This window comes from Bombus affinis, chromosome 7 (assembly GCF_024516045.1).
Source record: "Bombus affinis isolate iyBomAffi1 chromosome 7, iyBomAffi1.2, whole genome shotgun sequence".
Taxonomy (NCBI): Eukaryota; Metazoa; Arthropoda; class Insecta; order Hymenoptera; family Apidae; genus Bombus; species Bombus affinis.
Genome location: NC_066350.1, coordinates 16,178,265 through 16,190,431, shown reverse-complemented (window position 1 = coordinate 16,190,431; position 12,167 = coordinate 16,178,265).

The following is a 12,167-nucleotide window of genomic DNA, read 5'->3' as shown; positions in this document are numbered from 1 at the left end:
AGAGCCGTTTCGTTTGGTAAACTTTTCACGAGAAAATCCACCTTCGCGTTCCCATTTTCGTAGAAAATTAATTTAACGAGATGAAAGCAGATTTCGCCTTTCAAAATAAGTCCAGATCGATTATTGATTCGAGAAATTACGATAGCGTAAGAATTGGATTTTTCGATACAACAAGCTTAACGATTCCTTGATCTCATCGCCAAAGTGTACATTATCTTCGATACGACGTGAGAAACGATGATTGCCGCGCGTCACCAACTAAAACTATTCAAGTGGAAATCCTTGTTTTCGCAGATTTATCAGCAGATATTCGGTATCGAGATTTTATGCAAATGTTCGATCGTCCTCTTATATCGCATTAAAGAAACACGAATCGCTTAAATTCGAAAATATCAAAAAGTGCCAATTTGACACTTGATATAAAAAAAGTCATCCTTTTAACCTCCGCCGTCAATTTCACAATTACTTTCAAAAATAACTTGAAAAATCATCTAGGCGATTCTCTCTAAAGAGGACCGGTCGTCGCGACTGTCCGAATGACTTCGTTCTTCCCGTTACTTTCGAAGCGCAGAATCCTTTAAATTGAAAAATATCGACGAGCGTTAATTTGGTACGTAATAACATCGACGCGAAACTCTTTATCTTCGAGCCAAAAAGCCGGTCGGAACGTCGTTAGAAATGTTGCTTGGTCGATACGATTGTCTTAGTAACTTTATTCTAGCTGTTGCTTTCGAAACGCAGAAACGCGTCGCGCGGTCGTGACGGCCACCTGTTACGCCTTGCGATCCACGTAATTGCGAGGCGATACCTGGGTCCCGGGGAGACCCGTGCCTCCTCGAGATCTCTTTCTCTCTCGTGGTACCCATTGCCGTGACTTTTCAGCGACCCGGACACCCGTACCGTTGGTTTATCACCAATTTACAGAGGTGTTTTAAGAGCGGTACGCGACCGGATCGAAGGGCGAGGGGTGGGCGGCGGATGGCGAGGAAAGGGTCAGGTAGGTGATCTTGTTTGCTAATGGCGTACTCGTGTTCGAATGTAGTTGCTCCGCTATGTCCATACGTCTTCTGATTAAGATTAAAGAAACCGCGTATCTCGTCGAAGCCGCGCGCTTAATGTATTCACGCGGCCGTGTAAAAGTTAAAAGTCGCCCGGGGCACGATAGAGCTCACGAAACCCTTTCGTTCCCCCGTTGTCGCTGGCCATATTCGGATATCGATCTAATGCAATTACCACGGCGGCTACCGCGGCTACGTGCCGTATCGGTTATTTTTGCTTTTCGTTTTTTTCCTATTTTCCTCGTCCCTCGATTCTCATTTCGATTTCTGTCCTTTTGTAACCGCTTTCGTTGCAAGTTTCCTAACAAGTCGTTAATACGATTCAATCGCGACAAATTTGACGCTCCTGTGATCCGGAGGACTCTTATTTCTCGGATGTAGCTTTGACGAAGCTTTTGTTCGAAAAGGCGTTAAAAATAGAGTGGAAGGATGTGTCGGATCTTTCGATCGCACAGCATGGTTTGTGTTCTCGTCCCGGTAGGATTTACCATCGTTCGAGAAAAATAAATTGCTGGCTCTTTCTGATCCTCCGATGGATCGTCCACTGATTCGTTTCGTCGGGAAACGTCGGATGCGTATCGCGCGCAACCAGCCAGCAATAGTAAATCCAAATTCGAATAACTCGATCATCTCTCGAACCTGCAGAAAAACAATAGGCACGATCAATCTCCTTTCAGATTGTAATTAGAAAGAATATTTCGAGAAAACGGAAGAAGCCAAGCGGTGATCGAAAGTATGTCGCGCAACGTGTCAAAGTTCGAAGCAGCAGGCATTCGCCGAGGCTCTTATAATCGACTTGACAAAGGATCTCTTTTTTCCATTTCCCCGGACGAACTTGAACCATAGAATAGTCAGAACGAAACCGTGGATGAAAAGGCTCGAAGATTCCGCGCTCTTGGTTTTCCTGAGTATTGCCGCGGTAGCCGGGCATTACTCATCGGGCGTCGATCGCGCACATAGCCGGGAGCGCAACCCCATAATAGGAAAGGGCGCGATTCGAAGCGGATCGCAATAACGAAGCGAAGTGCTGCGCGAGGCTCTAAAAAGCGCGCACTAATAGGTCAATTACACCATTCACGACTTCTCTTTCTATTGGAAACCGTGCCCCTCGACACGATTCTTCAGCCATGCATCTCACGATTGTAGAACGTGTCGAGCAGAGGGAAAACGCGTCGCGTTTCATCGGGTATGAGGGTCTCACGAGGATCTCGATCCGCTCGATCGCCACCCGATTACACGGCCTCGCTCCTCGAGAGCGTATCGACGCGTTGCAAGTACGCTTGTGCGGCTGTGTGCCTGTTTGTAATTGCGCGACTCTCTTGGTAACCGAGAGAGACGACAGATGAAAAAGCGTATTACGTGGTGTACGTTCGTGTAGGCGCGTAACAGGCGTGGTAGGGAGCGTGATCGAGCGGACGTGTGCGACGGAAGACGCGTGGTGGTGCAGCAGGCGAGCTGCGAGATCACACCTCGAGTCCCAGCAAGCGGACCGCTTTGCTCGATAGGGAGAGTACGACGAGAGGAGCCGTGGCCCGGTTCGAGTAATCGTAGAGGACAGACAGAATTTCTCGCCTCGCTAACAAAGACGCGAAGAAACCCGCACTCGAGAGGCCGCGTTCGACAAAGCAGCCCCGAGTGAAATAAAGAAGGCCCGCGCCCACCACCCTCCGTCGTCGCTCCTCCTCCATCCTTGCACAGTGTACACATCCATGTACAGTGGCGGCGAACAAGAGAAATAAGGATGGATACGAAGGTATAAGGGCTTGTTAGAAAAGGGAAGGAATAAGTAGAGGAAGAAAGAAGGAGAATCGGATGGAAGGGTAAAAACGCGAAACAAGGACGATATATGACGGAAGAAGAGGACGGGAAAGAGAAGCGAGTTCATAGATGTGTTCTCGCATCGAAAACATTCTGGTACCGAGCTGCCGTGAAAAGAGATCTCCGCTTTCTCGCTTCGTTCCTTCGGCTCGATTATAACAAACGAAAAAGGGACAGAGACCGAGAGAGTGCAAAAGGGGGTGGAGGAATAAGAGGCCCGGGGGAGGGAGGGAGAAAAACGTAAGAGAGAACCGGGTGTGACATCAATGGCCAATGCCCGCTCCAGAGGAAATATCCCGCTAACCGATGTTGACAAGCATTGCGACCGCGAGCAAGGATTCAACTTCATAGACCGTGCGCGTCGCGCCATTCAGAGGAATCGAGCGAGAAACTCAGGAGGAAGGAGACGAACGGGGATACGAGCCGGCGTATTGTTTTTTCCAGGTGTCGTCGCGGCGTCGTCCACCGTGTACGCAACCACCTCGACGCTGCTCTCTCTTCCTCGTCCTCATGGAAATCCGTAACTCTTGGCGCAGCCAAGAAACCAGGAGGAGGGTTTCTCTCGTCTTCCCTTCCCTTAGCCGCGCATCCGTTCTTCACGCTGCTCACGCTATCGTGTTACGCGCGTGAAATACATCGGCCAGGACGAAAAAGGACGAAAAAGGACGAAAAAGGACGAAAAAGGAGGACGAGGACAGGACGAGGAAGAGGGAGGGCACGATACCAACTTGGTAGGCGTGTGATCGCGACCTCCTGCCACCTCGATGGCGACCAAAGTACCGGTCAGACCCCCAACCCGCAATCATCGAGCCGCTTCGATGGATCATCCTACTCCGATGACCAATCGGCCTGACGCATCGTAACCCGGTTGGAACCAGCTTGTCTCACGTTTCTTCCAACTCTCGCCTATCCGCAGTTCACCTTCTCTAGCTCTGGCTATGTACCAGTTCGGTTTTTTTGATTCTTCGCGGAAGCGCGAAAACGAGGTTAATTGTTCTGGTCGGATGACTCCACTGTGACGGAGAACGGTCTCGAGAGACTTTTCACAGTTTTTGAAAGTCTCTCACGAGATACTTTAAAGAAGTCTCGCTAGCGTATAAAGCTTTTTCTAGCTTGAAATTCTCGATCTTTGGAAGGTAAAATGCAACGAATGTAGATCACACGTAGATTAATTAATATCAATCACAGGCTAATTGATTAATTATTCGTCTCTTAAACTTCAGAGTTTCATTTCTAAGATAAACGAAACGTTAATCTTTGTACCTTTCGAGTTCCAAGCAGATCGTCGTGGACAGTCTTACGGAAAGTTCCGGTGGAAAAGAAAACTTGTTCGATCGTGCGCCCTCCCAGACTAGAAGCTGGTCGACCAACGAAGCACGATGAGCTAGTTCAAAGAGGATGTCTCGGACGAGACGGTCACGTCGTTGGAAAGTCATTAGCGGACTACAAGACGTTCGACGGACGGTTTCCTTGAAAACAGTCTCCGTGAAACAGGAGGTTGAGGCGTATCTTTAGCCGAAGTTTCATCAACCGCTACTTTCCATATTGATATGGAAATTCCTGAGAAAGGAGGGAGGTTCCGAGAGATTACGATTAGTCTCGATGGTCGAGCAAACAGGTGTTTTCGTCGTATAATTTCATGGACTAACTTAGCCGAATGAATACGTTGCGCAGCGATGTTGGGAAACTTTTGTGAAGAGAGTTTGTCGGCCAGTGCAATGAAAGCAATTGATCGCGATAAAATTTCGAATAGACGCACGAACATCGGATCGATTATCATTCTACTAAATACCAGATTATCAAGATTTAATAGAAATCGCGCGACGAATGCCATTGGACGAGAAGGACAAAGTCACCGGGTCTTTTCCTTTCCAATTACCTCGTCTGAAAGTTATACAATCAACTAAGGAATTTTATAAAAGGAGAATTTTTTAATCCCCGCGCTACAAATTGCCAAAGACCAAGCAAAAAGGATCTTCGTAATTCTCAGTTTCCTCCAATTCTCATCGTCCTCCATCGTATTTATAACCGAATGGTTTCGATGAAACGATGATACGCAAGCTCCCGTTTGGCGCGCCGCCACGGTAATCCACTAACTTTCTCCGAGGAATGTTTCTGCGGAGCGTCGATAACAACAGATGCTGAACTCTCGAAGAAACAGGTTCGTCGATCGGACAGGTCGCGTTCTTGCTTGCTAAAGTTACAAAGAAGGAAGTATAAAGTGGAAGGATTTCGGGAGGAGCCGAGAAGGAAACGGGGACGGGGTAAGAAGAAAGAAGTGGAATCAAGGAGGCGCTATCGGTAGATAGGTAGTCAGCCAGGTACGTACGGTGGTGCGCCTCTGAATAACTCGCTGCGATGATATCGAAGCTACAAATTACCAGGGAGGGAGGGAGGGAGGGAGGGGGGCAACCACGAACTCCTCTGTTTCCCAGTTCCTTCTTCGTACGGTCCCTTTCTGTTCATCCTTTTTCTTCTTCCTTCGAACCGATCTTCACCGCCAACTTAAGTTTCTTTCTCCAGCCATATTTTTCTGTTCGTTGTTCGCCTTTCGAGCGAGACTTCGCATCGATTCGTCGGCCACGCTCACCGAAATTATAATAACGGTAATGATAAAAGCTGGTACAACGCGATATACGGCGTGGTGGCCGACGCACGAGCCTCGAACGATGGGAAAACGGAGAACGAGCACCACACGGAATGAGAAGAGAGGAGGAGTGGAACCACCTGCCGCCCGGAAGCTATCGTAACTCCTCTCCGCTGCTGCTCTTCACCGTCGTGCTTCTCCTTCGGCCCGTGTTTCCTCTTTCCCTCTTTCTTCTTACGGGTCTCGCAACGGCTCGCGAATATTGCACCGTCGTTCGTAGAGCCATCAGGCATCGATAGCTTTGTGATTGCATCGGTGGAAGAGGCGGTATAGTCCGCATCGTCGTACGGAGAAGCGCGCGGCAAAAAATTTATATTGCGATATAAATCGTCAGAGACCCCTTGCTGCTGTCATAAATTCGTAAACCGTTTCCCTCTTTGTCCACTCGTATCTCTCCTCCGCCATTTTCTCTCGTGAACTTTGGATCGTTCCATTCACTGGAATGTTTATCGACATCCGTACGATTGAAAAAGCACGCGATGGCTACGATCGTTTTCGATCGACGATCGAACTTGATGTTTAACTCGTAGCTAAAGGATCGGAGTATGGAACCCGCAGGAATTCGGGGAAGAAGCCAGAGGCCCGATTTCGAAGCGTACCAGCGCCTCCAGAAAGCCTCTCGGACGTCTAATAATTAATGCGGAGGCGTTTGAAGAGCGGCACACCCATCGGAACTCAATCAGCTTCGGCTGGAAAGGTAAGGGGCTTTACACGGAGAAACGACGGGGAACGAGCTTATCTCGAAACTCCCAGTCATCCTAATCAATAGTTGGAACAACGTCACGCAGCGCGTCTTCTTTCTCGCGTACATCTTCTCAGGAAACACGATTTCTGCTCAAAGTCTCTCCGTTTTACCATTAGATCCCTCGCGATTAATCTCAACTGTTAATAGAAGTCGTTGTGCTTGATCAATCGAAAGTCATGTACTACGAGACTCGCTATTACATCGTACATTATCCGGTGGATTTATTATGCATATTTGTCCGCTACGAAGACTTTCATCCGTTCTACTTCAAACCAGGTAGAACAATGTCTGATCAGCTATCGAGACACTGTCCGTGGCTGGCTGTTCCGCTTTGATAAGCGGGACACACGGCAGTTAATCCTTGGCGAGGCGTGCCCGGTAAAACTGGCTATTACGTAGAACGAATGTTCTTTGCAAGGCACAAGTGCAAGAGAATCTCAAAATCCGAGAATCTTCAAATTTGTCACACATAGTTACGTTTACTTCATTCTTGTATGTCCATTATTAAACTTACGATTCCAAGGTAGATTTATTTAGAACATGGAAACCGATGCTTTTCACCGTCACAAAGTTCTCACGTTTACAATACGATAGTTTGTTCAGCCAAGGACCAGAGATGGAATAAAGAAGAGGATTAAAGATGCTCGGCCTCGAGCCTATCCTTCGCTCGACTCGTCGAACGAGCCACGAGTTTCCATACAAATGCTGTAAATGCCAGTCTCTCGTTCTTAATACCCGAAGTCAGTACGGTAAAGAGTATCGATGGCACGGAGGAAACGTCCGGATGGACGTTCTCGTTGGCGTTCGCAAACGAGTGGACGGCGTTTCCCGCCGCGAGCCTTCACCGATCAGCTCCGAGCCCCGAGAGGCCTCGGTCACCTCGACAACTTCATTAATGCTTCGGACTATCGCGCTGGCAGGCGTCCACGACGGGAAATCAATCAGTTTCCGCGTCTCGTTATCCGGTTTCGCGGCACGAAACGAACTTCGAACGAGAACGACGCTGAACAGCGACGTTCGTGAAAGGGAGGAGAGAGGAATTCTTTGTCTTCGCGCACAAATTACTTAGCCAGAGGACGGTGCTCCTGTTCGATCGCGGACACGGAGGAAGAAGAACGAGAGAAGAACGCGACGAGGATGAAGGGGAAGAAGAAGAGAAATGAAAGAAGAAGGAAAGAGGAGAAGGGACAAGGAGAAGAGGAGAAAGAGGCGCATTCTCGACGGAGAGTCGATCCATCTCGCGGCCTCGTTAGGTACGTAACTGGTCGAGGAAAGAGAGGCTATCGAAGGTGGGACGGGAAGGCGGGCCAGAAGGGCGAAACGGAGTCTCGAACTTCTCTCTTGGACCTCGTCCTTGCAACAAACAAATTGTCCATCGTGCGGCGAAACACGCGGAAGTCCCCTTTCGACGTGCCGTCACCGGGGCCCCCTTTCGTCGAATTTCGTATGTACACGAAACGACCGGGGGATCGAACTACGGATCACCGCAGGATCGATGGGGTGGTCGACGAAAAAGGAAAGAGGAACGCCAGCCTGATCGGAATTCGAGCGTAAACCGGCAAACCAGACGAACGAAACGAAGAAACGAGAAGGAAAATTCTAGAGTAAACGACTTGGATTTTCAATCGTGAAGTGATTCCTGAAAATGGTACTACTTGGTTATAAGGTTTCTTGCGAATGTTACGATGTTGCTGGCAGTTTACGACGATGATGCCCTGATCTTATACTTTTTATCATACGATATATAGAAGCTTATGACATCGCTATGGGAAATGTGTCAAGCGTTAACGATAAAGTGGAGGCACCAGTTTCAACGAATCGGGGGAAACTAGTTACTTGTAGTCTAGGTTCGAACAGCGTGGCAAGCGTGGCATCAACGATACTCGAAACAAACGCCGTGCGAGAGATTCTTGGGGAGGAGCGGCGGGGGATTTAAGAAGTCGAGGAAAGAGAAGAGAAAGCACAATGGCCGCGAACGAGGAGAACGAGGCAGGTAAGAAGAGGCCAGTGCTTTACCGCGTCGCAGCCGCGTTATTGTCATTTGTCATTGTCCCTTATGTTAATGTTTGCGAGTACCGGACTGGTGGGGAGTTACTAATAGCGGTAATTAGCGCCGAGAAGCCAGCCACTCGGTATACATCACTTTCAACGGGCCACGTTACGCTTTGGCTCCGGCAACTTCTCCCTTCGTTCATCTCCCCTCTTCCCTTCTTCTTACCATGTGCGCGAAGACGGAAAAAGAGAAAGACGAAGAAACGTAGAACGAAGTCGATGATTTTGCACGCGTTCGCGAATCATGCCAACGTCGTTACGACGCATCGCATGCAGGCATTGTGCGTTGGTGTACGCGCGCGTAACGTGGTTGCAGCAGATCGAAGAGAATCGTTGCCGATGATGGTGCGCGATCGATACATATCGAAGGAAAACAGGGATATTCCGAGCATCCATAACACAGCGGATTGTAATTATTCGCGTGGTTCCCTCGTTTCATTCGGCGAATTACATTCGTCCGGGCTCGAGCATCGCGCCGACTCATGATTACCCGCTCCTTGCTAACGTTTGTAAAAACATCTTCCCGATACCGAGCCGGTAACGGTCAGGTAATTAGCGGCCGCGTGGGAAGACCGATGCATCGGTCCTCCTTCGCGTCTTTTTGCTTGCCTTCTTCTTTCAGATACTTTGTAAGCCGAATGGCGCTTATGCGAGGGAAAGCCTGGTAATTGTTTTCTTCCAGGGCTAAAGGTTGTTCTTAGACGAGGGTTATTCGTTTCTCCCGGTAATTTAGATTTTATTAAAAGTAGTTGGTAAGATTATCGTAGATTCGAGATGAACAGAAAATTGAAATTGATCGAGGATAATGCGAGAGCAACATATGGTCGAAAGCCACGTCATTTGTCGATGCAAACAAATTTCTTGTTAAGAACTGAAAGCTATTTCTTTATTGGTAGAACTCGTTGCTCTAAAAGTAGAAGGTATAATTTTACAGATGGAGCGAGTCAACGATTCGATAGGATGCTTATTGATGAAATTGAAATGTCACACTGACAGTTACCAAACGAACGATAATAGATCAAATTTCAGGAATATTAGAAACACCAATTGCACGGTACAAGCACGAAACCGTTGTGCATCGAGCTTTCCAATCGTATTCGTATTCTCTGTTCCCACCGTTTCAAATTACCAATGGGAAAGAACGTTGTATACCTTTGCAGCAGCAGCATTTTTAGCCGCTTTTAATTATCCCATAACCGTAGATTCATTACCGAAGGGGAAAAACCTCTTGCCGTTCTATGACTCCAATATTCGATTATTTAGCCAGGTTCGCAAGCACGAAACGATGGATATTTAATTACCAGGCACACCGTAGCCGCCTCGTCGCTAGCAACTCGTCGGCCCGCGCGAGTAAAATGACATAGAAACGACGCGCGCCGCGGGAATAGACCCCATACTGTTCTCGGGGCATCGATTGCAAACGATGACCGGCAACAATCTCGGCAATGGTAATCTCTCGAGCAGCTGGCCAGCCTAATGAACGAACGATGATTCGTACGACTGGCGAAAAATTCTTGCATCAGACCTTCGACTACCGAAATAATCGGCCGGCCGATTAAATTTGTATTCGCCCCCGCTGATCGAGAAATGCCTGGTCAGTGGATCAATGGAGCAATCTGGTAACGTTCATTTTCTCGTTATTACACAGATTTAATGAAAGCGTCGGCCAACTCTTTATATTAGCTACGATTCGGTCCGAAAGGATCTACGCTTTTTTTAATTATATTATAAAATAAACCCTCGAGTTTAGATCATTGAGACAGCTTCGAGTTTCTTGATGAACATCGTGGCAAATGAGTACGCGCTTGCCTTCCGGATGCTTTCTTCGAAGCGGAAAATAAGCGTAACCGTGTTAGGTGCATGCCCGTTGTCCATTACCAGGGTTCCCTACAACATAGTCTAGCCGCGTTCGCTAAATATGGCGCGATAATCGTAGCGCTCGACTCTAATTATCCATCACGTAAGTTTACAGAGTACGTGCGCTTACAGGGATAAAGATGGTAGCTCGTAGGACCGTCGAAGGATCGTTCGTGCTTCGCATATTTATCCTCATCTACTTTGCCACCGCGTTTCCATCTGTTGCCTCTGCTAACGCGCTCCTTCCTTCCAGAACAACTTTTTCTTCTCTTTTTCGTATACGGCCTTCTCGTTTTTTCCTCTCGTTCACCTCTTCCTTTCGTCGAATACGCTGTTTAAACGCTTTTTACGTAGATCCCTCCCATTTGTTAGCTATTTTCTGGCTATCTCGTCAGATCGGTTTTGGATATAATTTTTCTTGTCTCTTGGCAATTTTAGATTCGCTATTTTCAGAGATCTCCAGGCATTCCCATCGAGCATTAATATTCGTTAGATCGTTTCGTATTAATCTAGAAAGCGACTTAATTAGAGTATATCATTATTCATTCATGCGAAAATGTAGGACATATTTCCAATTTTAGCGATTATCGGCTAATAACAGATAATTCAGTCGATAGCTCTGGCTTCGATATGAAAATTCATATGCGTTATAATATAATCTGAAGATTTGCAACAGTGTTTGGAACAGTTTAATTAGTCGCGTTTTAATTAATTTCGCTACTCATAGGCAATGCAAAGAAGACGCAGCTGCAAGGGTGGCACTGATTTCTATGAAAAATAGCAAGTCAATGTCGCATTCCTTCCACAGACTTTCTTTCCATCTCCACGCAGTAGATAGATAATTCTTTCGAGTCAAATTTCTAAGTCAAATTTCGAATCTACGATTATCTTTCGTCCTTATCTCATCCATTTTGAAGCTGCGAATAGACAGTGACGGTAGAGAAAATTGAAATTTTCGTTCTCGCGATCTGTACCGGATGCTCAGGGGATCAGATGATGGCCTCGTGTAGCCAGATTGGTAAACAAGGTCGGCGCAATTATCGTGAAAGAAGTTGGTAGTAAAAATTTGGCCCGTATCTCTCGCTAGCTCTCTCCCCTTGTCTCTTTCTCTGTTCCCTTCGATGGAATTTATTGCGCGGTGGATGGGGAGGCTCGGCATCGCCTTCTCGCGCTCGCAAGTGGCGATTTTCGATCATTACGGCTGGTTAAGTAGACCTCGAGAGGCGATTTTCAGGCCGAAAATGCTCGCGCATAACAAACAAACGTCCGTACAAATCGGTGCTCTCTACCCTCTCTTCGAATATTATATTTCCTCTGCTTTCTTTTTTGTCTCTTTTAACCTTTCTGTTTCTTTGCAAACGCGATCATTTCGGTCGATCACGCGGTCTCACCGTGGCACAATGGCGAGATGTTTCTCGTGCTCGTTCAATTTGTCACGTTTCCGGTGTGTCGTCGACAGGGATATTCTCGGTGATCTTGCGTTGCTCGTTTTCTGTTTTATAATTTACATCCTTTAGACCCCGCGAGAGAGTTAGAGGGACCGTGAGATTGCGGGTGATCGATGCACACCGTCCTGAAACCGACGCACGAAGACGCTTGTAAGTCGTAAGAGCATTATGAGAGACGGAGGACTCGCGGCCAAGCCGACCAAAAGGAGCGGAATAAGGATCGCGTGGGATGGACCGAGGTACGAATGAATGGATAGACGGACACGGGCATTATGTTGTGACACGCGTCCTTAAATGGTCGTCACTTAACATCCTAATTGTTCTATATCCTGCCTCGTGATCCGTGTGCTCCGTTTCATACGATTGTCTCTTACGTTCCTCCGCCTCCGACTGTCTTGCATATCCACGTGCATAACGTATCTCGCCAAGAAGCAAATACTTTTTCATCTGGTTGTCCTTTCACGCAGAAATTTCTAAGGACTCCGGGCGTATATGATAATAAACGTTCGAATTCAATAAAATGCCATTGATCATTTTTTAGA